The sequence below is a fragment of the Gadus macrocephalus genome, chromosome 22 (genome assembly GCF_031168955.1).
Source record: "Gadus macrocephalus chromosome 22, ASM3116895v1".
NCBI lineage: Eukaryota > Metazoa > Chordata > Actinopteri > Gadiformes > Gadidae > Gadus > Gadus macrocephalus.
In genome coordinates this window covers 17858274-17883030 of record NC_082403.1, presented here as the reverse complement: position 1 = coordinate 17883030, position 24757 = coordinate 17858274, and positions in this window count along the sequence as shown.

Below are 24757 nucleotides of genomic sequence, written 5' to 3'. Positions count from 1 at the left end.
GTGAGCTCCAGAGCCTTTCGCAGAAGTTGCAGAGAATGGAGTTAACCTTGGTCCAAGCAAGCCAGGAGATGACACAGACTATTGAGGTTCTACGTGCAATGAAAGACTCCGGTGGTAAATCCTTGCAGGCTGCTTGCAGGAGTTAAAGGTTCATTCCAGCGAAAATTGAACCAAGGATCTTTTTTGGCATGAAAACCCATAAAATACCCCCAGGGGTTGACACTAAAGGTTGCCCGTTTGCCCGGGGCAACTTAAAATTATATTTGGGCAAGTTGAGATTTTTTCTGTTATTTTTTTCTATTTATTGTTACGTATTTTAAGAATCTAAGCTACCCACACATAGACCCAATGAAGACCAAACATATTAGCCGTAAATACCATACATAGCCACAGGGGAAACGGGACCTTACTGAAGGCTGCAATAACAGCTCCATCCACAGAGGGCAGCACCAGACAGGTAAGGAGGCCGAGGGTAATAGTCACCCCGGCTCCTCCCACTACTTCCGGGCTTGTGGATTCATACCATAACAGACGGTTGGAGCCAGAGCAAGCCAGAACTCTCTCGGCAGCGATAGGACATACGTGGGTTTATGTTTTGGATCAGCTAGGAGAATACTCTCGCATGTGCTTAGAATACATCTTCACCCTCTCTTTGCTTCAGAGTATCAGTTTACCATACCGAAAATACTTTATACAAATAAAGTCTCTTTAAAGCTATTCCTTTGGATTCGAATACTTTCCCTGAAGAATTACGTAATATTATGAAGTGTTTTTATAAACGGCAGATCAACCTTTTTCCCGCCAAAGGTAAATACGTAAACAAAAAATAAGTTTGTTATTTTTTAAACACGTATGCGTCAAAGCCAACATTCACATTATCAGTCTGAGAGCTACGATGAATTTTCTGAGCCCCCCAAAACCAGGTCAAGTGCCTGGCAAAAAGCGGCCCGTTAACGATTCAGCAGTACCAAGCAATCCGAAAATATACTAATTAAATAGTAAACGTAAATTTGTTGACGACTGGAACGTGGAATTTCCATGGGTGCAGAAAATGATGTTCTCCTATGCAAAGTGTGCATTGAGTTCCCTGCCATCGCCGACAGGTAAGACTATTTTACAACTACGGGTTAACATAGCCAAAGTATTAAGCTGTCATAAAACCTTACATTACAGATACATCCAGGGACTACAGAATTACATTTATATGGCCGATGCAATGGACAGGTTGATTACTGTCTCTTTTAAATAAATAAATCAACAAAACAAAAAAAAACATTTAGCCTACTGGAATTTAATTGTATTTACAGAACATCAACATTGTTTAATGGATGCCAGTCATTTAGACATCCTATTTTGAAAGCACACGGCCAGAGTAAGGGCCGTCTCTTATGTAGAGCACACATCAACGGGCATCACTTGGCGGTAACACACCGATGCCTCCGGTCATGAGGGGTGTACTCCAAATGGAGGAAAAACTCCAGGAGAAGATGGTGAATCATATGCACATTGCATAGTAGGCCTACGTGGCAAATAGAGAGCAGCCGTTCACCGAATTCCCCCACCCCCGTACCCTGGTTGCCAAAACAGACGGCAAGGTGTCGAATTGCTATAACAGCAATAACGCGTGCAAGAAGTAATTTATTTATTCTAAAAATAAATATTGATAATCTGTCTGATAGCAACTCATCATTACTTATTCATACACCATGTAAATAAATTGTATTTATAGTGGTTATTTAAACATTTATAATTAATTCTGCTGAATAGCTTCATTCAAACATTTAGAATATAAATAGATAACATGAAAATCACGACTTTGGATAAAACTGTTTATGTAAATGTAAATGTTATTCTTATTTAATTAGATTCCTTGGAGGAATTTATGAGATGGAGCGGGAGAAGCAAATCAAGAGCATCAATTAAGCAACCTACCTCTCCATCATGATTGATGTAGCCACAGATACTGCCAAGATGGAGAATGAAGTGGTATTTATTAAGCTCTTGGCTGCAGGAGCCTAATTTCGAAGAAGTTTGACATGCTCATGCAGTGGGTGTCTTGGAGGCTGTGGAAACCTGTGAGTACATTTTACATATTACATATTATTTGTAAAGCAACTCATGTAAAGGCTATCTTTGTGCAGAAATGAGTTAAAAAGCCACATATACAGTTTTTTATGTCCAGAAATAATGTGCTTCTATTGTAGGCATGGAGGAAGCAGGAGTGAGGGACTGGAAGGTGAGGCTGGTGGGGTTTGGCAGTGATTGGGCTGCAGTCAACCTGGGTTCGAAGTCAGGAGTGGCAGCCCGACTCAAAGAAGAAGTGGAGCATTTGGTATCCATTTATTGCACAGCCCACAGACTGGAGCTGGGTGTGGTCGGGGCGGTTAAGGAACACCCCAAGATGGCCAATTTACAGGAGGTGTTTGTTAATCTCTATGACCAATACCACTTCTCCCCTAAAACCATAAGGGAGCTTCATCAAATTGCTGAGGCACTGAAGGAGAAGGTCCTGAGGCCGGTGTAGTGGGCCGGGGGGGGGGGGCGGGACCTACGGGCTTCAGTGGGGGTTTCATTCCGTCTGCGCAAGGCACCTTCTCAACGAGCAGGTGTGCGCCTGCAGCCAGAGGGGGCGCCAAAATACCTATTCCCAACACAATGTTATGTAGTACTTCATTGATAACCGCTACGCAGCGCGATTTCTTTTTTATTGCTCGTGGCGCCCCCCATGTGACTTGGCGCCCCCCCCAAAATGCCGCCCCGGGCGGCTGCCTGGTTCGCCCGTACCTAAAACCGCCACAGTCGATGGCTACCACTTCCATCGTGCCATAAAGGTATTGTACAAACCATTATTTAATCATTATATGCATATGTCACAAGTTGCTTTTAGCCCTTTACCTGACTGTTCAACTTATGAACGGATATGAACATCTTTGACTTAACTATTGTTTCAGATCGTGTGTAACAGTCACGAGTCTTGGTGGCTCACTTTGAGGACATGGCCAGTCCTGACCACTCCTCAAAACCACCAAATGTAACAGGGTGTAATATCCCTTTAGTTATAATTACCCAAAATTGCCTTTTACAGTTTTATTACCCGAAGTATAGCTTTCCAGCTGCCTTATGTGCCCCTTTGTATTTGATTTTGTTCTTTGATTTAGCTCCACCTCCCTCTGTACACCCGCCCACATTTCTGAGAACCCCACAAGTTTCCTGTCCCCCCCTGCCCTCTTACCTTTTGTTCTGATTCTCTTGGGAAGAGGTGAATGCATTTATTTCACCCCATTTTGTGATCAAATCTTTAACCATCTTATAATTTACCATTCTTTATATTAATTATTTTGACTATACATTGTTTAATGGAAGTCCGTTAAGCATGACACTGTTTAATGGAAGTGTCATGTAAATATCAATGCATTGATTCAGTGTTTTGGAGAACGTTATATTTTATTACGATATGCTGCACCTGGCCTTCGTGTAATCATGCTAGTACCCCTCCCCCTCTGTGTGCTTTGTATAGGAGTTGGAGGATTGTTTAAGGGCACTTTCTGAAAAGAAGCTGTTTTATATTTATCTTCAGAGAGCAAGCAAACAATAAATAGACGTCGGAGTCCAGACTGAGATCCTGGGTCACGTCTTTGCTCAAGAAAAACACACAACGCAGATTCAGCCGGTCACACAAAGAAGGTTCTCTCCCTACCCCTTGATCATTAAAGTGTTCTCTTCATGCACTTTATGTGTTATGTCCTATGTGTTGAGTCAGGCCTTTCTTACTCTCTGTCAAGCCATGGACAGCCAAGAGAGTATTCATGTTTAAATCAATGCTTACAGATTAATTCCAAGCCAAAATGTATTTATTTAGCACTGCCATCCTGAATTTAAAAAAAGACCATCTCCTTTTATCTTTTAGGTGCTTTCTTGAACTGGTGGGGCTCAAATCCACCATGGGCCCGGAGATGGCAAAGGTGGCCCAGGATGTGGAGCTGACAGGGGGGTGAACTCAACACTTCTTATAATGAGAAAGGAAGTCATAGGTAATGTTTCAGTTAAAGATTTGATGGCTAATAAAACGTCATGCAAATAATACAGTTAATAAACTAACCAGTGTTTTATGTGCACTTATAAAACCACTTTTGTCATTACAAAATATTAATCTTACTACTTCAATAGCACCGCCATCCACACATGCGCAGGTAAGAACAAACCTGAACGCGCACACATCGCAGCGACACTTGCCCATAACAAACCATGGAGAGATTGAAAATGGCCAATATAGGCTGCGTATACCTGAATATTTATACTGTGATAGCCTTCCCTGTTCACGTAATCAGCCTCATTTATAGATGGGGCCGTTATGGGGACTTGTGTGCCATCAATTAATTACATTTGGAAATCCTGAAATAGGCCTATAACACCCAGATGAAAAGTCAACAAGGATAATTTCTGTGCCATTTGGGAACACTTGAAGTAGATAATGCTGACCTGCAAATTGGTGGAACTCCATTTGTATGACCTTCGTGGGTTTGTGTCCAGGGAAGCGGATGAAGTCGCGCATGAACCGCTTCAGTGCAAGACGCACTTTACGCACGGATCGGCACACCGTAGCTTTCCCAATGTGCTCAGCATCTCCAACATTATAGAGAAAACTACCATTTGCAAAATAAAAGGCTGGAGAAGGCTATTTAAATATATTAAAGATTTGCGCGAGAATCTATATCTCTCCAGCAAAAAGTCATCCGGATATGCCAAGATGTTGAGCCGTGATCTTATTAATCGCTCTCGGTGGATTGCATGAATAATTTGTAATTATCAAATAATCAAAAGGGTGAACGCGGGTTTAAATAGGCCTACCCAAAACGGGGTTATGTTCCAAACTTAACCTGCACAAAACCTGCCCCGACCAGGTTTGATTCAGAGCATATATTTCTATAGTAACTAACATACCGTGTTCATTTTGGGACGGAAAACCTAGGGTAACCGCAAACCCTGGGTTAAATTACCCGGTTATGTGATAAAACCGGCTTTGTGGAATACCCCTCAGGTGCAGTGAAAAACTAGCTCTCCATAGTGTATGTTACACACTACTGTGTTGATACCCTCATGCAGTGAAAAAACTGTTCTGAGTAGAGTAAAATAACGACACACTAACACTGCAGGGTGTCATTAAAAATTCTGAATGTTCTAATTTAAATAAAAAAAACAGAACATTTATGAAAATAAGTGAAAAAATGAAAGTTATCAGGAAATAATGCCGTTCAACTTCTTTATTTTTAGTGCAAACTTTCAGGCTGACATGCTTAAAACTCATGACGGAAACCAAGACATTTAAAATCATTGAGAGAAGAATGTACCTGACAAACAAAGCACCTCATGATGGAGGGGAACCTCAAGCACTAATTGAGCAACCTTGCCCTTACTTCAGCAACACGAGGACTCTCCTTGACTTTGCAAACATCGATGTTGTACACCGTGGTCTGGATGAACATGGAGTTGTAACCTAACACAAAATGTGCCTTAAACAGCTCATCGAAAGCCCCTAGAGAAGTGGTTGTCCTGCAAGGTATGCCACTCCTATCCAGAAAAATGAAGAACTGGCGGACTGCATCCTTCCTTACTCAACAGCCAGGAGACATGGTTGAGCGCTGGTAGTAATGGTGTCGAGATGTTCTTGGATGCTTGTTCCAGTCTGACGAAGATACACACAAACAGACGATAAAATTAACTGGGTTGTGATGTAATAATTTAATATTTGTTATATTTGGGAAGAAATATACACACATAGACGATTAAATGAACATGGCAGTTTGTTCTTGCTCTGTGGACCATATGTGTAATTCCACTCTTTGACCACAAGTTATTTTTTTGTTATTTTGTAATTGTACCTGTTGCTTTTTTTCTTTGATTGACTCTTTGATTATTCCCATGAAACTTCCAGAAGCTAAGCGGTGCAGCTAAGGACAAGTCATACATATTTTTTCAAAATATGTATTTTTATTTTCATACTGTATTCATCTAACTTTAACTTCAATGTTTATGTTACTTAGTACCAGCAGTTATGTCGAAATAAATATTAGACAACATAACATAACATGTAAAATAAAAGAGCGCCCTAGTTTCCGTGTCCCGTGTTTTAAAAAAAGAAAAGGAACGGCAGCTCTTTACCTAGCTGCATGGTCCGCTGCTGAATCCTATCCTAATCGCTAAGTTGGCAACACTGCAGTTTGGTCCAGTAGTCGTACGCGTCTTTGTATTTAATGCGCAAACGCAGGCCCGTAACCTTGAAATTGTACATTTGTCTAAACAAATATTTCTAAATTGAGCTCCTAATCAAATATAACAGTGTTTTAGGAAGAAAACAAAAAATGTTTTTATTTGGATTGAATGACAAAATTATTAATCAGTTGAATACACAACCTTAAAATTTTACATTTGTCAAAATGGATATTTCTTAAAGGTTGGGTACGGAATTTGCTTTTTTGGCCATTTTTGCAAAATTACTTGAAATCCTTATCATAACCCGCTTACAGCCACTGAGTTAGAAGTACTGACATGAAAATTAAACAAGTCAATCATCTGTGGAACGGGCAGGGCTTGAAAAACTCCAGCCAATCATTTGGATTGCCACCTCGTTGCATTGGACAGTAAGTACGTCAATCAAACGGTGGTACTGCACTCCCCCTCCCCCGCGCCCCGCGCGCGACCCCTTCGTGCAGTACTCGTGACCCAGAGCTCGTGACCCAGAGCAAGCTCCTGTTTGTTGTTATCCTGCGGTAGCTACTGGAACTAGTTAATCCACATTTGGACCTAGCAGTAGAAGACAATTTCCATGGCAGACAAGACGCCACCATCCCCACCACCACCACCACCACCACCAGCAAAGAGAAGGAAAACTCTTTTTCAGAGAGTAATTGATAATAAAAACGCTGAAAGAGAAAAACTGAAATCAAGAATAATCCTAGGCGCTGCTTTCGAACGTTGGCGGCAACTGAAGGACGAGAAGGGTCTAAAAACCGATGCTTGTGTGGCGGTTGACATAGTTTCAAAGTTTATACCGTTTATACTCGGTAATACCGGTGTTGAGACGAGTGTATTACTCGTTGTGAAAATTTCCACACCGCAGCAACCCTAGTGAAAACCAGGACTTCCAATACAATTATATGAAACAAACATACATTTTCTAAAAATAGTAATGATTTATGTGACCGTTTAATGTTTATAACATCTGGTGCAACCATAGCCGCGAGAACGTATTCTCAGCAGGGGGTGCTGGAAAAAAAAACCTCAGCCTGCACTAGACTCGCAACTCGTTACATTGATAAAAAAAAGATATATAGCAGCGCAGCTCAATTACACCAGTGCATGCGCGCACAGTTGAAAATCGATCGTTGTGTTCACTTTCTTCACACCATGGTTCACATCCAGCTGCTCACAGAACAAGTTTAGCGCACCACCGCTACCCTCACACTTTTTCATATAACCTTTTTTCAGCACTAGGTCATATGAGCATTAAATAAATGCTGCGTCTCAAAATGCCTTGGACAGCAGCGAGGATGACTCGCTTTGCCACGGGCCGAAACAGTTCGGAGCGACCACAGCCAGAGCGAACACAGCGGGGCAGAGGAGTGTCGGGAATAGTCTTTGGTGTACACATCAGTACGGCCTATTTGCACTACTGTTTAGTGGCAATGCAGTGTTTTATTCTATGCCTTTTTATTTTCGTATATTATTTAAATGAATACAATTTATTTATTCATAAAAACAAGATCTGGTCTTCAAATCTTTTTTCCAAATATAGGTCGTCTTACAATGGGGTTTGTGTTTATATTCGGACCAATACGGTACAGCGGGCGCTGACATGACGTTAAGCATTTCCTGGTGCATAATGTGACGCTTCAGAACCTAAAATCCCGTTTCTCCCCGTTGACACGACAACACATAACCGGCGTTTTCAGAAATCTCCACTTTGGCCGGAGTTTTTAGAAATGATCGTTTTCTGTGATAAGACAGGGCCTCGGACAGGGGGTGTTGCAGCACCCCACTTCCCGCGGTACTGGGTGCAACTTACAGCTGAATGTAGTGCCATGTTGTTAAACGAAAACCTACGCTAGCCTGGCTCGCTCTCGCGCATCTCTGTTCGCGCTCGTGCATGATTGCGCGTCCAGGTACTTGGAATGGGTGGAGTCAGAGTCAGCGTTGAAGGAGAGGGGGTAGGACCATTTGAGTTGTGTATTTTCAAAATCTGCTGGCGTTTCGCAAATCGCATACCCAACCTTTAATTGAGCTCCTAATTAAAAATATCTATATTTCACAGTATTTTTAAATAAAAAGTTATTTTAAAAATAAAACAAAAAATGTTTATTTGAATTGAATTACAAAATATAATCAGATGAAGTACGGCATAAAAACCTTTTTCCAGTGCAGGTGCGCCAACTCTTTCAATACATTGCTCCCCACCAGTGCTGTTTAGGGTATTAGTCTGCAAATCAACAGTGAAAATAAATCCTAAATGTAGTGTACAATTGAACAGATATTTATTTAAAGTAAGCATTTATATACGAAGCATTTTTCTGATGGCCCCCTCTGAAGTAGTACAATCCTGACTACTGCTAAAGCGGCGTCTCGACCTTGCTCCTTACCCTGCGTTCACACCAAAAGATGCATTTGCTGCCCGAACGCGTTGCCGCCGAAGTTTTGCGGCGCCGCAAATCAAGTTTTGCTGCGCCGCAGTTTTGTTGCGCGGCAAGTTTTGCCCGCGGTGCTTCTGAATTCATTCACAACCATGGCTGACATTACGAGCATTGCATGTCTTTACCTGTTGTGGAAGAGGTAAAGTTGGAATGCCCGTCGTTTATGGGTTCATGAGACCATTCGGAGCCGTACAGAGCTCGGTGAATTTCACCGTCTTCTGCAGGAGCTCCGTCTGGATGACGACCGCTTCCAGCGCTATTTGAGGTTGACTCCAGCCCAGTTTGATGACCTGCTAGCTAGGATCGGTGCTAGGATGTCTCGGTTGGACATTTATACTTATATATAATATATATATATGTATTGGACACTTATAACTGGCCACGGTGGTGTTGAAGATCACCGGGTATGCGGAGACTGCAATTATTATCCCCCCCCCCCCCCCCCCCCCCGTTAAAGACACCTTTTGGAGCTGTTAGGTTACCTTGAATAGAGCGCTGGACGTGGGGGGACTGCGCCGGTCGCTCGGGGGGGACTATATATATATATATATATATATATATATATGTATATATGTGTGTGTGTGTGTATATATGTATATATATATATATATATATATATTTGTATATATATATATATATATATGTGTATATATAAAAAAAAAACAGAATGAATTGAAGGGCATTAATGAAACTGATATCAGTTCTCCAACATTTGAAGATTTCAAATAAACATTTTTCCTTGAAAAACATGTCTAAACATTTATTGTAAGCAGTAGATTTAAGCAATATTTAAAAATAGTGTTTTGACAACTTTAAACGGAACCGTCATTTTCGGTTTCGGTTTCGGTATTCGGCCAAGCGATTAATTATTTTTCGGTTTCGGTTTCGGCCACAAATTTTCATTTCGGTGCATCTCTATATAAAAGCATGCGCAATGGATGAAGAAAATTGTTTTAACAATGGCTGTGTTAGCGTTGTTAGAGGACATCGCAAATGGTCACATCCGAAGGGAACGTATATTTAGGGAATGATGATGATTGGCTCATGAGCCGACTTCGTTTCCCCAGGCCAGTATTACTGGAGCTGTGCGCAGAGCTGCGGCCGGCCCTAGAGCGCCACACAGCCAGGAGCCAGGGGTTGTCCGTGCCCACACAGGTGCTGACCACGCTGGGGTTCCTGGCAACAGGGGCCTTCCAGCGGGAGCTGGCCGATCGGTCAGGAGTGTGCCAGTCCACCCTGAGCCGAGCCATGCCAGCTGTGTGGGACGGAATCATCCGAATGTCATCCAGGTACATCAAATTCCCATACAATGCTGTTGAACAGGCCCACATTAAAGCGCAATTCCAAACTGTTGACATGCTCGAGACAAAACCTAAAAGTATTTGGACGTCTTAAAGCGACAGTGACATACCAACAGAGGACTGCAACTGGTTTTTTCAACATTGTGAAGTCTGGTACACCTCTCATTGGGCTGGATCTATGTGAAGACCTCAACATAGAGATTAAAGGAGGAAATTTGGTGGAACCAACAGTGGACTGCCATGCTTTCACAGTCACCTAGGCCCTCTGAAACTACAACCTCTTTGGACATTGGACATGCCAAAGGCTTTGTGCATAAAGTGCAGATACGCACAGATGTTAAACCAGTGCAACAAAAACTCAGACGCCTGCGGCTTTCTGTACGTGATACCGTCACTGCAGAGCTGAATGAACTGGAAAAGCAGGGAATCATAGAGGGAGTTGAATCATCTGAATGGGTTTCCCCTGTTGTAGTCACTAGGAGGAAGAACGGAAAAATCTGCATGTGTGTGGATATGAGAGAACCTAACAAGGCAGTGGTCCCCGACAGCCACCCATTACCACTGATCGAGGACGTACTAGCTGAGCTTCATGGGTCAAAGATGTACTCTTCCTTGGATCTGAAAAGTGCCTACCATCAAATGGAACTGCATGAGGAGAGCAGATGTCTGACTGCTTTCATTACACATGAAGGATTGTACAGATACCGCAGAGTTCCTTATGGACTAAGTTCAGCCCCTGCAGCATTCCAGAATATGATGACAAAAATTCTCAGTGGGTTAAAGGGGATGAAGTGTTACCTAGATGATGTCATAATCTATGGGCTCTGGTCGAGTCAATGAGAGCTCTGTTGCGGAAGAATACGACATTCAAGTGGAATGATGCAGCACAAGAGAGCTTTGATCAAGTCAAAAACATGGTGGTCAATAGCCCAGCACTGAAACTGTTTGACCCAAACAAACCAACAGTGGTCTCAACTGACGCTTCTGATTACGGACTTGGAGCTGTTTTGACACAGGTGAATGAGGCTGGAGAGGAAGACACAATCGCTTTCGCCTCTCGCATTTTATCAGATGTTGAAAGAAAGTACTCGATAGTTGAAAAAGAGGCTCTCGCATGTGTCTGGGCTGCTGAAAAGTGGCGTGTGTGGCTCTGGGGAAGGAAGTTCCTATTACGCACAGATCATCAAGCTCTAACTACACTCCTGACTACCAAGGGAAATAATCGTGCTGGACTTCGGGTAGCCCGGTGGTCTGCTCGCCTAATGGAGTTTGATTATGAGGTCCAGTACAGAGCTGGAGCACTAAACAACATTGCCGACTGTTTATCCAGACTACCACTTCCTGCGTCAGACATGGATTATACTGAGTCCGTGTAGTCAGTCGCAACAATACTGGACAACATTCAAGCAGTCACTCAGGCGGACTTCAAAGCGGAGAGTAACTCCTGCCCTGTGCTGACCAAACTTCGCACACAGCTACAGAAGCCTCGGCCAAAACAAAGAAAAGTACTTGACCATGACTTACAGCCATATTACCTGATACGTGATGAACTGGCAATTTTGGATTACTGTGTGATCAGAGGCACTCACCGTCTCGTGGTTCCAGGGCCACTGCAGAACAGGCTCATAGACATTGCACATGAGACTCATCAGGGCATCGTCAGAACAAAACAAAGCCTCAGAGAACTTTACTGATGGCCTAAAATGGACGCACAAGTTGAATCACTCATCAAAGACTGTACTACATGCAGACAAAATGACAAGTCAGTTACTACCTACAATGCCCCACTCCAACCTGTGCCTTTGCCTGACGCACGTGGGAAAAAGTGTCAATCGACATAGTTGGTCTTTTTGATTCTGCACCAAGAGACTGCAGATATGCCATAACGCTTGTGGACTACTTCAGCAAAAGGCCGGAAGTAGCTTATGTGGCACAGATTGATACTGCAACAATCATTCAGTTCCTCATAGCAACCTTTTCACGTGAAGGTAATCCAAAAGAGTTAGTTAGTGACAATGGTACTCAGTTCACATCAACTGAATTCGGAAATTTCCTAAAACAAAGAGGAATCGTGCACCTGAAATCTTCTCTATATTATCCCCGTGCAAATGGGGAAGTTGAAAGGTTCAACAGACTGCCTCCAGACTGCTTCAATCCAAGGGAAACCCTGGAAGCCATTCACAAGGTCCTTTCTTATGGATTACAGAGCTACTCCACACTCAACCACTGGAGTGAGCCCCTCACAGCTGCTTCATGGAAGACAAATGAGAACAAAACTCCAGATCATGGATATGATTCCTGTCCACGTAAACGAGAATTGGGTGCGTGAAAGAGTTAGAAAGATACAGGAAAACTCAAAACAGTAGACAGACAGGAAGAGGAGTGCAAGGAAGACATCCTTCAAGAAAAGTCTGTTTCGGGTATTACCGCGAAAAATAAGGAAATAAATCACAATAACCAACGTCTCTCGACCCGGTGTAGCAACAACCCACCCAAAACAAAAATACACACCGGGTACTCACGGTACCGAAGTTGATAACGTTAGTCAGAGTCAGAGTCAGTCAGTTGTGAGATGCAGGTTCCCATGAAGCAACGTCCGGTAGGGAAATGACGACATCCACATGCAGGCAATCGTAGACGTGCCGACGAAACTCCCGTGACAAGGTTGCAAAGCATAAGACGGCTATAACGCGGACTTCAAACAAACGCTTAACGCCGTGGTCCCACTTCTTCTTCACAGACTCTCCTTTTCCGGTGACTTGCACTCGCTACCACTTTTCCTGCCTGGAGGATGGATTTTTTAAAATGCGCGGAATCGGTGGGCAGTTTATTTCCATTGGAGTAGGAGATGAATGGGGGTGGATGATGGAGGAAGCCTTGAATGGAGGTGTGTTTTACTGGAAAGGGGTGTAGCAATGTGTGATTCTGACAACGCGGCCGCTACACTCCTCCCCCCTTAGCAGAAGCCGACCAAAGGTGTGCGTTTTACACAGAATCACCTCCTAGTTTATTTTGTAGTAGAACCGGAGGTGTCTGCAAACCCAAGGAAGTCCTCTTCATCCGACTCCTCATTGAAGATTTCAAGAAGGTGTTTTTTCTCCTGCTCCTGTAGGTCCTGAGCATTCGGGTAGCAAGGTTTGAGACAGGAAATGTGTACAGCTTTTAAGTCTTTGCCTGAATTTTCTAAAACAACTTTATAGTTCACCGGCCCAACTTGTTCCACTACCCGATATGGACCTTGCCATTTTGGGGCTAACTTGGCGGCAAATGATTTTTCAGCCTTGGAGAGAGGATGGGCTCTCAACCAGACTCTGTCCTGTTCCTGAAACTCAAGGTCACATCTGTGTTTGTCATAGTTTCTTTTCTGCCGTTGACGAGCAGAGTCCAGATTTTTTTCAACAAAGGAACAGATCTTTGAGCTGTGTGATTTTGGTGTATGGAGGGGTGTCAGGAGCAGTTTCCTGAGGTTGCAACATTGCATCAAGAGGTCCTCTGAGGGAGCGACCAAGATTAAGCTCTGCAGGAGAAACGCCTGTTGACTCCTGGACTGCAGAGTTAATCGCGAACCGGAACTCCGACAGGTTCTTGTCCCAATGTTTATGATTGTCACCAACATAGGATGCTATCATGAATTGTAGGGTACGGTTCACCCTCTCTGTAAGGTTAGTTTGCGGATGGTATGCAGATGTTAACTTGTGTCCCACATTCCAGGTCCTGCATACAGTTTGGAAAACTGATTAAACAAACTGTGTTCCCTGGTCCGACAGGATGTAGTCAGGAATGCCCCACCTGGTCAAGATGTCTTTGACCATGACCCGAGAGATGGTTTCAGCAGTGGCATTTCGGATGGGGAACAATTCAACCCACCGTGAGAAATAATCTACAACACAAGGAGATAGACGTTTTGGTTGGAGCTTTTGGGAAAGGGGCCCATCAAATCCACTCCCAGCATCTCCCAGGGGCGGTGAGTTTGGGTTTGTTGGAGTTTTCCTGCAAGTTTTTTGTTTTCTGGTTTGTAAAGTTGACATGTGTAACAGTTTTTTACATGTTCTCTGACATCCCAGCTCATCTTTGGCCAGTAGACAAGATGTTGTAGTCTTCGGTAGGTTTTGTGCCTGCCAAGATGTCCAGAGAGGGGATCTTGGTGGAAGTAGTCTAGTTAGTGTGAGCGGAAGCTAGGAGGTATGTAGAGTTGGTAGATGGTTTTGTATGGGAGGGTGACGAGACGGTAGAGGAGATCATCCAGAATGATGTAGGAAGGGTTTGAATTAATGACTTGTCCGGTTTCTACTACTTTTTGATATAGAACCTGACATTCTGGATCTTCCTGTTGGGTCTTCCACAGGGCCTCAATTGAGATAGGAAGCTCTTTTGATGGTTTTGGAGGGGAAGATGCGATGGTAGCACACACCGGTGCGGTTGTATGGATGGATTCTGTAGGAGCTCGGGAGAGGGCATCCGGTACAGTGTTGTACTTTCCCTTTCGGTATTCAACAGTGAAGGAGAATTCTTGAAGCCGGAGTGCCCACCTGATGAGTCTGGTGCTGGGTTTGGTGGTTTTGAACACCCATAGTAGAGAGGCATGATCTGTAACCACTGTGAATAGTCTACCTTCCAGGTAAGTTCTCCACTTCTCCACTGCCCACACCACTGCCAAACATTCTAGCTCAGTGGCAGCATAGTTTTTCTCTGCAGGGTTTAGACTGCGGCTGGCAAAGGCGAGGACTTCCTCGGTTCCTTGGTGGGATTTCTGGACAAGCACAGCCCCAAGTCCAATCTCACTGGCGTCGGTGTATACCACAAAGGGTGCATCGAAGCTTGGGTGGCCCAGGACAGCAGGTTTAACCAGGTGCTTTTTTAGGGTAATAAACGATGTTTGGCATGCAGGTGACCAGCAGTATTTTGCTCCTTTTTTCTTTAGGGCATTGAGTGGTTCAGCAATCTGGGAAAAGTTGGGGACGAATCTGTGATACCACCCAGCCATGCCCAGGAACCTTTGTAGGGCTTTCAAGTTGGTGGGTGCAGGGTAGTTCTGCACAGCCTCAATCTTGTCTGGGTCAACATGGACTCCTGTAGCAGAGACAAGATGGCCCAGGAATTTCAAAGAGGTTCTGAACAGTTTACTTTTCTTCATATTCACAGAGAGGCCTGCGTTTCTGAGTTTGTCCAGGACAGCTTGGACATCATAAGAATGCTGTTCCCAAGACGAAGAGAAGATGATAATGTCATCCAAGTAGACAAAGCAGATGATTCCCTTCAGCTCTCCCAGGGCTCTCTCCATGAGCCTCTGGAAGGTGGCAGGGGCATTCTTAAGTCCAAATGGCATGACTTTAAATTGGAACAGTCCATGAGGGCATATAAAGGCTGTGATTTCCCTCACCTCTGGATCCATCTCCACTTGCCAGTAGCCACTATTTAGGTCAAGTGAAGAGAAAACAACAGCACCCGAGAGGCTATCCAATATCTCTTGGATTGTGGGAATGGGATAAGCATCAGTGACTGTGTTAACATTCACTTTTCGGTAATCAACACAAAACCGTGGTTTCACGTCTTTTTTGGGAATCAGGACTACAGACGAGGCCCATGCAGAACAAGAAGGTTCAATGACGTCATCTTGTAGCATGTCCTCGATGAGTTCCTTCATCACCTTTTGTTTAGGAGGGGAGACTCGATAGGGTTTCTGTCGAATTGGTACAGGATTGGTGAGAAAGATTTGATGCTTCAATATCTCAGTACGTCCTACTTTGGTTGTACACACATCAAAATTGTTACATAACAGATTGTGTAACTGAGGTTTTATGTGCTCCTCCAGGTGAGACTCCTGAACTGCCCTCAGCATCAAGTCTGAGTCCTCCAAAGGGGCCTGTGTAGGGAACAGTGCAGTGGCCGATGGAGCTACCACAGAAAAGAAGGCAATAGAGTTGCCATTCTCCCCCTCCCCAGAAAGAGAGGACTCTGCACAAAAGTAGAATTTCTTTTCCGCATCTTTTCCAGAACCAGTACATCCCGCCTGCAACATCAAGCTGCATACCAGTAAAAAACACGAAGTCCAAACCAATCAGGGCAGGAAAAGCCAGAGTCCTGGAGTCTAGGACCACCACAGTTATCAACCAGGTCTTATCATGTAGGCTCATTTCAAGCTCGACCCACCCAAGGGGTTTCCTGGGTTGACCATCAGCAAGGTAAAGAGGATCACCGGTCCATGGGGTAAGTTTATCATTTGCAGCTTTGACTGTGTTCATTTAGCAGAGTATATGTGGAACCTGTATCAACAACAGCTTTTCCTGTCCAGTTCCTTATAGTCAAGGGCACTTTCAGTTGTCGTGGGAGGGCAGTATCAGTGCTTCCCCCGGGGATGCTGAACTTTTTCAGGCCCTGTACAAAGAGATGTGAGGTGATACATAACGGTGATTGAGCTGAATGGGTCACAGCGTTCACTGAAGAATGGTTCTGGGGATTTGAAGAGCCAAATGGCTGTGGGTAGGTTTGATTAGAGGAGTGTTTTTGCTGGTTGGGTCGCTGAGAATGATGTGGCTGAGGGTGTTGTTGCTGCGGATGGGATTGTTGAGGGTGGGAGTGCTGTGGGTAGGGTTGTTGCGGGTGAGACTGCTGAGAATGATGCGGCTGAGGCTGTTGTTGCTGCGGATGGGATTGTTGAGGGCGGGAGTGCTGTGAGTGGGATTGTTGCGGGTAGGATTGTCCAGGGGAATTAGATTTCTTGAACTGATTATAATTTGGGCATGAATATGGAGCATGGCTGCCTTTACACCTCCAGCAGTAAACCACATGGGAAATGTTGTCTTTCTGCGGTGGTGGGTCATTAGGAGTAACCATCTCCACTTTCTCTTTCTGCTTCACAATTTTTTTTGTCCGTTGTTCATAGTTAGTTTGACTCGCCCTGTCCTTTTCCAGTTGTTGTCCGAGCCTCACCAGTTCATCCACTGTACTTACTCTGCCTCGGAGCTGGCTTGCCATATGTGGATTGATGTTTCTGAAAATCAGCTTTAAGACTGCGTCTTCCTGAATTTCAGGCTTCCACCTCTGACACAAGGAGCGATATCTGAAAGCAAAATCTCTAATGCTTTCACCTTCGCCTTGAACTCTTGTCGCCAGTACATCTTCATAATCTTCTGACAGAAAGGCAGCACGGAATTTCTGTTGAAAGTCTGACCAGGTATGTGTGTTTAAACGTACCACATCCCACCAGTCTCTCGCTGTTCCATGTAGAACATTTCTCAAGGTTGCCATAAATTCCTCATCCATCAACGGATTTAAAGCAAGAAAATCACTAAATTTCTCCAAGTACAAAAGGGGATCTGGTTCATCCTCCATCTTTCCAAATGATGGGAACAGCAGTTTTACAGGACATTTTCCTGTTAACCGTGCCCTGGACTCACACAGAACAGGAGAATCCTCTGGAGTCAGAAGCACGCCTGCCGTATCAGTCAGAACAGTAGATTGAAGGCGCTGCCTCTGAGCTTCCTCCAACCGAACATCTTTCGGTGCTGCTGAAACAGGGAGTGGTGCAAGGGCAGATACATTCAATGTCTGTTTCATTGTACCCAATTCCTGGGATACGTTGTCCATATTTTGGGACAACTTCCACACATCCTCCTGCAGGTGATGAACTGCGACTGGGGTCATGAACTCTTTGATGTCCTTTAAAATCTCTGTATGATGGTGTGTTAAGCGCCAGTTAAGGTTTGCTGCAAACTCTCTCCTCAGAAATGATGACTGTTTGTCCAGAGTTTCATGCAAATGTTGAAAGCGTTGTTCATGTGTTGCTGTGATTTTTTCAAATAAAGTTGTAACTGTTTTTTCAAGGTCCTCCTTGTGTTGTTTTTGTGCTTCCCTTAGAATCTCAAATTCTTTCTCCAAAGTTGCTTTTATTGTTAGATGAGTGTCGACTGGTTCCTCCATTAATTCAGTCGTCCATGAAGATGAACAACCATCTTGATCTCCAACTTAATTTTGAGCTGCCACTGCCAGAGGAATGAGAGGTTGAGACAGATCCGGGTTCAATGTAACACAAACATCCATATCGAATAAGGAATATGTGGTTTTCGCTGCAGATGGATGAGTTTCTCCGCAGTCTTGCTTTGCTGAGGCCATTTCAACAGGCGTTGGGGAAAATAAATCCATTCCTGAAAAGGGTTAATTTGAAGATTATTATTTTTTTTTAATCGCGGGTTTTAGTGAATTCAGATGTCTGGGGTGCCATTTTGTAGCGGGTTAGACTAAATTGAATGTTGGGGTGCCAGTCAGAGTCAAGTCTGACAAAGTAAAATAAAACATAACCGAAAATAGCTTAGTTAACCCACACAAATTAATAACTAGGCAGATCAAAGAGCAACAATAAATCACAAAGACAATCCAGCAATGCGATTTTCACAATATAATTGCATAATAATTATCCACAGTACAGTACAAACAAGAAGAAAATAAATGCAGCGTGCGTACGCATCAGTCTGTCTGTTCCTCGTTTAATCCCATTTTTAATCCATTTGGGGAAAAGTCAGTTTCGGGTTTTACCGCGAACTCCAATAGAAAAGTCTGTTTCGGGTATTACCGCGAAAAATAAGGAAATAAATCACAATAACCAGCGTCTCTCGACCCGGTGTAGCAACAACCCACCCAAAACAAAAATACACACCGGGTACTCACAGTACCGAAGTTGATAACGTTAGTCAGAGTCAGAGTCAGTCAGTTGTGAGATGCAGGTTCCCATGAAGCAACGTCCGGTAGGGAAATGACGACATCCACATGCAGGCAATCGCAGACGTGCAGACGAAACTCCCGTGACAAGCTTGCAAAGCATAAGACGGCTATAACACGGACTTCAAACAAACGCTTAACGCCGTGGTCCCACTTCTTCTTCACAGACTCTCCTTTTCCAGTGACTTGCACTCGCTACCACCTTTCCTGCCTGGAGGACGGATTTTTTAAAATGCGCGGAATCGGTGGGCAGTTTATTTCCATTGGAGTAGGAGATTAATGGGGGTGGATGACGGAGGAAGCCTTGAATGGAGGTGTGTTTTACTGGAAAGGGGTGTAGCAATGTGTGATTCTGACAACGCGGCCGCTACAAGGTGTGTAGACACAGCTGGTCTGTGGCCACGTTTTTTAAGTCTGATGTCAAAAGGTCAAAAGGAGCCGGTGTCATGCCAAATTTGTACCGGCTGCCAAATTTGTACCGGGCACGTCAACAGTTGTCCGTTGCCAGGCAACTGATTACGGAAGGGATGTCCGTTGCCGGGCAGGTTTCAAAAAAACATTCGCGCTCATGTTGCCAAAGACGAAATAACATAATACAGATAACGGATGGCTAGAAAACACTCGTTTTTACTTTATATTTGTATTGTATTGAATTGTTTAATCAAATTTAGCTAGTAAACTGAGTGTTTAAAGCGGGTTTCAAAAAACATTCGCGCTCATGTTGCCAAAGACAAAATAACATAATACAGAAAACGAATCGCTAGATAACACTTGTTTTTACTTTATATTTGTATTGTATTTAATTGTTTAATCAGGAGGTTGGGCAACCCTGGCTATGGAGTAGACGTGTTTGCGGGAAGCTCCGCCTCAACTTTTCTTTTTACCTCACTTATTGTTCTTAATTTAAATTTTGGCGAGTTTGAACTAACAAGAAAGACAAAATTACAAGAAAAGGCAAGGGGTATAAATCTGAAAAAAGCCAAGACGAAGAGGGTTGTTTCGACAACGATGCCGAGGCCACTGAAGAAGCTGGCGCTACTGCAGCTAGCCCTGTAGCTGCTAATGCTATAGTCCCGGCTACAAACGAAGAAGTCTTAGCAGCAATAAATGCATTGAAAAGCGCTGTAGATGTGAGATTCGACAAGCTAAAAGGGTCCCTATCCACCCTCAAATCTGCTCTATCAGACGTTACTGAACGTGTGTCGTCAACCGAGGCTGCCGTGGAATCGCACGAGAAACGGCTAGAGGAGTTGGAGAGGCGACACGCTAGCCTTGAATCCCAGTACACGCTACAAGAAGCCAAGCTAGACGACCTTGAGGCCCGCTCCCGGATGCAGAACATCCGCATCATCGGAATTAAGGAGAAAGCTGAAAACGGTAGGCCGACGGAGTTTGTTGCCAAGCTGTTACCGAAGCTTTTGGGAGAGGAGAATTTTGACCGGCCCGTGAATGTGGATCGTGCACATCGAAGCGCAGCGCCTGCTAAAGATGGTAAATCTAGGGCTATCATTGCAAAGCTACACCACTTTCAGGTGAAGGAGCTGGTGTTGAAGCTTGCCAGGGAGAAAACGCCGCTGCAGTACGACGGGCGCTCTGTGTTCATCTTTCCTGATCTAACGTCTGCTACCATGAAGAAACGGAAGGTGTTTCAGCACATTAAGGAGAAATGCAGAGTCAGGAAAATCAGGTGCGGTTTCAGGCACCCAGCAAACTTTGTGGTCACAGTGGATGGCAATACTGGCACGTTCAACACCCCGGACGAAGCCGAAAAATTCCTGAGTCGGGAGGTACGGGACTGGAACATGAATGTTGGGTCAAGCCGGCAAGTTGTCTAATTTATCTCTGTATTATCAGCAAAAAAAAAAAAAAAAAGACCAAACTCGCATTGAGAATTGAGAGGACAAATGTTTTATTTGCAATTATTATCCACGGTTGAGGTGGAGTCTCTCCCTTGCTTGGAGAGAGGTGAGTAGTTGTTTGCTATCTTGGGCCTTTATTGGCCCCCTGAGTTTAGCTTTAACTTTAAGTCTGGGGCATGGAAGCGTTTTCCATGGGGTTGTCTCTCCCCTTTACTATGTTCATGTGTTCTGTTCGATGTTCTTTTTTTGTCTGCACATCTTTTTTTTCGGTTTACTGTATATTCCTTTTTGCCATGGTCATGTAACAAATTCCCTTATGTAGCATATTATGTCAGATAGACCTACATCTTGTAAACACAGTGAAGGTGGAATTACATTTGTCAGTTGGAATGTACGGGGGATTAATAGCCCTCTTAAGAGAAGAAAGGTTTATGCACATCTACGCACACTCAAGGCTGATATTTCCTTCCTTCAAGAAACGCATATAAAAACAACGGCAGCAAAAATATTGTGTCCTTCATGGGCATCTCATGTATTTCAATCTAATTTTTCTACAAAAACAAGAGGGGTAGCGATCCTTATTAAGAAAACAATAGCTTTTATCCACAAGCAAACTATTTCTGATCACAGGGGCAGATATTTAATAGTTAAAGGGGAACTTAACTCTGTACCAGTTACCCTAATTAACGTGTATGGGCCAAATTTTGATGACCCCATTTTCTTTCAGAATCTCTTCAACACTATACCCGATATGTCAAACTCAAATATAATTTTGGGTGGAGATTTAAATTCTGTTTTGGATCCTGTCTTAGACAGACAACACTCCCAAACCAGTTCATCTAAGAGCAGTGTTACTCTTAATAATTTAATGCAGTCATATAATCTAGTGGATATTTGGAGACTCCTCAACCCCACAGCAAAAGACTTTTCTTTCTTTTCAGCAGTTCACAAGTCTTATTCTAGGATTGATTATTTCATTCTGGATTCTAAACTTTTAACACAAATAGTTGACTGCAAGTATCATAATATTCTCATATCGGATCATGCCCCTGTTTCTGTGAAACTTAAATTGAATTACAAGAGGGGAGAATTTAGCTGGCGCCTAAATAATGCAACATTGAAAAATAAAGAATTTTGCTCTTATCTCTCAAACCAAATAGATCAATATGTACAAATGAATGACACTGGTGAAGTTGATGATTCCACACTTTGGGAGGCCATGAAGGCTGTTATTAGGGGCCACATTATATCCTATGAGGCAGCAGAAAAAATAAAATCTAAAGAAAGGTTAACTGAAATTGATAATCAACTGGCTGATATGGAAGTGTTATATAGAGAAGGTAACAAACCTGAGTTACTCAAGAAGATCACTGCATTACGATATGAATACAATACTCTACTGTCAAAGAATGTGTCACGTTTACTGGTCCAAATTAGACAAAAATATTTTGAATTTGGCGACAAGCCCCATAGGTTGCTATCCCGTCAATTAAGGCAAACTCAGGCTTCTAGAGCCATACACTCTATTAAGTCAGATGATGGCACTCTCTGGACAGACCCTGAAAAAATTAATAAATGTTTTGCTGTTTTTTATGAACGTGTCTATCAGTCACAAGGAGAACCTGATCCTGACGAGATGGAAACATTTTTTGAAAATCTGGACCTACCTAAACTATCAGCAGAATCATCTCTTTCACTAGATAAAGAAATTCATTCAAAAGAAATAATGGAAGTGATCTCCTCCCTTCCCAACAATAAGGCAGCTGGGCCAGATGGCTTCAGTATAGAATTTTTCAAAGAATTGAGCTCTAAATTATCGCCTCTCTTATTACGTATGCTTAATCACTCAATGTTGAACTCAAGGTTACCTCCCACCTTATATAAAGCCAACATTTCACTTATACCCAAGCCAGGCCGTGACCCTAACTTGGTCTCATCATACCGCCCCATTTCACTGTTGCCTATAGAAACCAAAATCCTGGGTAAAGTCTTGGCTAACAGATTAAAGGAGCACATATGTTCCATTATTCATCCTGACCAATCAGGTTTCATGCCAGGGAGACATATGTATTTTAACTTGCGTCGTTTATTTCATGTGTTGTACACGGAGCACACAGAGGAGGCTGTAGTAATCTCTCTGGACGCACAACGTGCATTTGATCAGGTTGAGTGGCCTTATATGTTGATCACACTTGAAAAATTTGGTTTTGGACCCTCCTTTGTGAAGTGGATTGAGATCATTTATTCACACCCAACTGCCTCTGTTATCACCAATCAAAACATTTCATGCCCTTTTGCAATCAACCGTGGGACCCGTCAGGGGTGCCCTCTCTCCCCTTTTTTATTTTCAATAATTATTGAGCCACTTGCTGCCAGTGTCAGACAAAGTCAATTAATATCCCCCGTTGAGATACATGAGCAAGAGCATCATCTCTCGTTGTATGCAGATGACATTCTTTTGTTTATATCTCGTCCTGAAACATCAATACCTGCCCTCTTGACTCTAATTAGCAGTTTCGGCAAACTCTCTGGATTCTCTGTTAACTGGGACAAAAGTGAGTTAATGCCAGTGTCCAAGGAGGTTAATATGACGTATTTATTGTCCACTCCCTTTAAAAAGGCTTATGAGCATTTTTCATATCTTGGTGTTATTGTTACGAAAAAATCGGAGGACCTCTTACAAAAGAACTGGAACAGCAAAATTGAACAACTTAAGCAGGGAATTAATTTCTGGAAGACTCTTCCTATTTCTCTCGTAGGGAAGATTAATGCTATTAAGATGATTGTACTGCCGCGTTTCCTCCATCTTTTTCAATCCATTCCTTGCTTTATTGCTCAGTCTTACTTTAAGCAACTAGATTCCATTATTGTATCATTTATCTGGAACTACAAAGCCGTTAGAATTTCTAAAACACATTTATGTAAAGCAAAGAATGTTGGTGGCTTTGCTTTACCAAATTTTAAAATGTACTATTGGGCTACTCATCTATCTATGCTTGCTTGGTGGAGAAGGGGCCCCCCCTCTATTTCAGATTCATGCCCAGCGTGGCTACGCATAGAACGGCTGCTTTGCAAAAAGTCTTCCTTGCTGGCACTGCTTAATAGCCCCACCACAGTCAAGAAGTCATGCTATAGTAACAGCCTTGTAATTCATGGCACTATACGCATATGGGAGCAGATAAAATCGTATATTAAGGCTCCAAAAATGTATACTGACACTCCCATTTGTAATAATCACTCTTTTATACCAGGCATTAACAATGCAGCTTTCTTTGACTGGAAACAAAAGGGTATTGTTAACATAAATGATTTGTATATTGAAGGAAGTTTTGCCACATTTAGACAGCTACAAACTGCTTATAATATTTCTACCTCAAGCTTTTTCAGATATTTACAAATTAGAGACTTTATTCGTAAAAATGTAACGAACTATCAGAGCCTGAATAAGCACGAAACTCTTGAGACAATGAATAAATTTGACCCTGCTACTCGCGGGGCGGTTTCCTTCTTTTACAAAATTCTTCATAAGGGAGCTGTGCTGGGTACCGAGGAGCGTAAGCAGGCATGGGCAGATGAGTTAAATTTGGAACTGAGTGATGATATTTGGGATGAATGTTTACGGAATGTGCACAGATGTTCAGTTAATGTTAGACACAATCTTATACAGTTTAAAACAGTCCACAGACTTTATTATTCCCTGGAGAAGCTAAACAAATTTTACCCTAATGTCTCACCTGTCTGTAATCAATGTAAGTCCATGATAGGTAATTTAGCACACTCATTTTGGTTATGTAGCAAACTCCATTCATATTGGAAAAGTATTTTTCAATGCTTCTCTGAGGCTTTTGGGAAATGTTTGGAACCTGACCCACTTGTGGCAATTCTGGGAGCTACAAGTCCCTTGTCTTTTATTGATAAATACGAGAAGAAGGCTATTGAATTTGGGATGGTGCTTGCCAAGAAATTGATATTACGTGTGTGGAAGTTGGACTCTGTGCCTACATACGACCTGTGGTTAGGAGAAATGTCTAACACACTGCATTTGGAGCGACTGAGATACTATAACGATGATAGAGGAGATGTGTTTGATAAGATTTGGGACCCTGTACTCGGATTCTTTAATGGGTAGGCCGCTCTATAGTGCTTTACTATGCATATGTATGTGTATTTTTCTTTTTTATTGTACTCTGACATTCAC